The sequence below is a fragment of the Cavia porcellus genome, unplaced genomic scaffold, assembly GCF_034190915.1.
Source record: "Cavia porcellus strain 051 isolate PalLab524CR breed Dunkin Hartley unplaced genomic scaffold, mCavPor4.1 scaffold_7, whole genome shotgun sequence".
Lineage (NCBI taxonomy): Eukaryota > Metazoa > Chordata > Mammalia > Rodentia > Caviidae > Cavia > Cavia porcellus.
The window spans coordinates 56,735,218-56,738,935 of NW_026947490.1; the positions used below are offsets into that span (position 1 = coordinate 56,735,218).

The 3,718-nt window shown below is 42.2% G+C and overlaps 1 pseudogene; it reads left to right on the plus strand.

Annotated features, from left to right (window-relative positions):
* Positions 1 to 1,314: 1,314 nt before the first annotated feature.
* Positions 1,315 to 2,673, plus strand: LOC100716449 (vasculin-like protein 1; annotated as a pseudogene).
* Positions 2,674 to 3,718: the final 1,045 nt, after the last annotated feature.

A 3,718-nucleotide genomic window follows, 5' to 3' on the forward strand; every position in this document is an offset into this window, starting at 1 on the left:
TTAAGTTACTTCTCCACCAAAGCAGTAGAAGATTCTTCATATCATCTTCCAGTAGCTCAGTTCAGTTTTTGGAAAGGAACCCAGCAAGTGAAATGCTGAAAACTGAAGAGAAAAAACTTCATTTTGGAACTATTTTTTTCTTTAACTGCCTCTCACCCCTGACTTTCTACTCATTTTAATTTTATTGTATTTATGAATATTGAAGACCAAAGAAATATAATTTATGTTTAAGAGCTGTATACCAAGAAATTTGCCTTGAAAACTGCTATTCTAGGGGTTGGGAATTTACTCAGCAGCATATGTACCAGCCTGGCAAGCTCAAAGTCATGAGTCTGATCCCTGGTACCAAAAAAAGAAAAAAAGAAAAAGAAAAGAGAGCCACCATACTGTAGAGGAAAAGGTTTATCAAGTTCTAATCCAATCCTTTGTAAGGAATTTTTTTGGGGGGGTACCAGGAATCAAACTCATGATCTCGCCCTTGCCAGGCAGGAGCTCATGCCACTGAGCTAAATCCCTGGCCCTAGTAATCCTTTTTTAAAGCAAGATTTCTTAGGACCTTTGATTTTGAAGGTTAAGACAATTGCAAACATTCTGCACACTGTTTTTAGCGTACGAACAATGAGATTCGTGTTTTGAGGGCTTTGGCATGTGGTGGGTTTTCCACAGGAGTTGACTGCTCCAAAGATTTTTGATTGTTTATAATATTATACTTTTGAGATATCTCCTTTACTTCCCTGCCCATGAAGCTCCCTGTCTTTCTAACTATGACCTTGTTATGAAGTGTTTGGCTTCACGGTGCTAATGTCTGTGTATTACCTATTTAAGCAACATTTATAGTGCAATTACTCAAGGAAGTAGAATGAGGTGAACACAGACATAGCTTTTCCTCTTACCCCTCTTTTTAAATGTAACAAATATTGGGGCTGGAGATTTAGCTCAGCGGCATAAGCACCTGCCTTGCAAGCAGGCGGTCGTGAGTTTGATCCCTGGTACTGATAAAAATGAAAAAGACCAAAAAAAAAATGTAACAAATATTGTTTATGTTTCTTTTCCCCCTTCCCCTTTTGGAAACATGTCAGGAGCTAGGGATGAATCATTGAGGGACTAAGAAAGTGAGCCACACAGAGCCAGGCTTCTCTGTGCTTCGTTGCAAAGTGTGCTGCTGGCTGGGAAGTTTAAGCTCCTTCTTAACAAGAAACCTGTTGGGGAGATCCAGCTGCTAAACTCAAGGGTTTGGAATACAGGAACACAGAGGTTAGATCCTGGCCATGAGGTAGGATGCCTCTCCTTGCTGAAAAGAGACACTGGACCTAAATGGCACAGCATAACTTTGCTCCTGCTTGGCTAAATTTCTTGACCCCACAGTCAGCTAAGTCACCTACGGCCACTTTTGAGAAACACAGAGCCCACCTATCCCAAGGAGAAGGCAGATTTGCAGTGAGCTGTCAGGAACACAATTCCTCTGGTGGCTTCTTTAAACAATGGACCTTTAGGAACTACAGGAGATTCCTGGTGCCAACCCTCCCTGTTCTGCCGTGATTCTGTGGACTCCGGTGTGTCTCAGGGAACATATGCTGAAATCAGGGAATTTATCTGGTTGGCACAGCTCTTCCTGGGGTCATAGTGGCATGAGTCAGGTAGTAGAGGTGGCATGGGGAACCACTGATAGTGGATGGCAGCGTCTACTCCCGGAAAGGCCGTGCCTTTCAGGAAAAGCAATCTACAGAGGTTAGGGAAAAAAAGACAAGGTGGAAAAATTGCAGTTTGAAGAGGAAGACTTAAACTGGCAAACAGAATCAACCATGCAGACCTATTGGAAACTCCTTCTGGAGTGTGGGAAAATTTACCTGGTGCCAAGCAACCCTCCAAGATGCCAGTAATCAAAAAAGTTTCCAAACAGGATCCTGCTCTTGTCTTTTCTACTGCATCCACCGCACCAGGATCTCACCATGCAAATGAAATAAATCATCAGTCAAGGTTCCAAGTGTCTACAAAAACCTGGTTCCTGAGTCCGCACCGCTTCCTCCCAAGCCCAATGCATAGAAAGCTAACAGAGTGAAACACAAATCAGGATTCCTTTCCTCTGGTCAGGAGTCTGCTTTTATCAATCCAGTCTCTGTTACCAAACCGTTGGTACTGACTGGTGGTGCATTTCTAAGCTCTCCTAAACAGAGTCCCTCCAGCACTACTCCTGTAGTTGAGATCAGCTCCTCTCCTCTGATCAAGTTGACCTGTCAAACCACCAGTGGGGAAACTGAGTTTCTGAAGACTAAGGAGGACTGAAATGGAGACTTCTCAGAGAACAGAGACTGTGACAAGCTGGAGGATTTGGAGGCAAACAGGGAGCAGGCTGTGTTTTCAGAATTGTCTCTCTTGCCCACTTGTGTAAGAAGGGCGGATCCTGTCACATTCTCTGGAAGTGCATAGGTTATTGAAAGCAATGGGATGACAGGAACATTCTGAATTGCCTTCCACTCACAGAGGATGAGCTCAAAGTGTTGCACGTGAAGACGGAGCAGCTAAGAAGAAACAGCTCTGCCAAAATTGCTTCTTGCTGAGCCACAGGTTGAGCCTCTTCTCCCCTGGGAAAAGCACTTGTAAAGCAGAGTTTGAGGATTCAGACCCTGAAAGGGGAGGAGCAGTGAGACCTCAGATGATGACACCGGGAAGTAAGCACAGAAATGCTCACCGCTCATCTGACCCCATAAACTCAGCTGTGTGTTTCAGGAATATACAAAAGCAATTATCATTTTTCTTATGTTGACTACTTCATGCACAAGGGAAATAATCATATCCCTAAGAGAGATCAGTTGGTATATTGGGCTTTTGTTGTTCTTTCCTCTTACCTGCTTCATAGAGATGTTTGTGTGGTGGGAAAGATTTGTAAAATACACAGACAGAGCCTATGGGGCAGTGCACAGGTGGGAGGTGGCGGTGCAGGGGCGGGGAGAGCGGGCGCTGCTCTGTGGTGGTGGCTTCTTAAGAATCATCGTCCATGACAAAGTGGCTACTGAAGTTATCATTATATTAAATTAATGCTAATAATTTGGATATTTTATTTTTGGCTTCTCGAGTAACTTTAGACCTTAGCCATCCATGTGGTTTTTTGTTTTTGTTTTCCTTTTGGGTACAGCTATAAAATATTTGTACATAGGAAATGTGTTACCCTTGAAGCCTTGATATTCAGGGTGGATTGTAAAATGTAAATTTTTGTGGCATTTCAAAGATTATTTTGATAACATGATTTGCATATTTTAAAAAGATGTGGTTATCACAAGTCAGTTAAAGGGGAAAACTACTGCATAACATAAATGACTTGGAATAAATATTTTGCATCAGTTTGAAAAAAAGAGAAATTCTCTGATGTAAATGCCACTGATATATCCCAGAAATAAATCTAAACTGAGCATCAGACTGTATTTTTTTTTGTCTTTTTCCTTTTTATCAGTACCAGGGATCGAACTCTCGACTGCCTGCTTGCAAGGCAGGTGCTTATGCTGCTAAGCTAAATCCCCAGCCCCCAGACTGTATTTTTAAAAATTTACTGCTGTACTTAACTTTCTAATATGTTTAAGATTTTCACATGTAGTCATGGGTGAGACTGGACTGTAATTTTTTGTTTATTGTCAAGTATGTACCTGGGTTTGTTTTTTTTCCTTTCGAGTACTGGGGATCAAACTCATGACCTGGCGCTTGTGCCACTGAACTAAATTCCCAG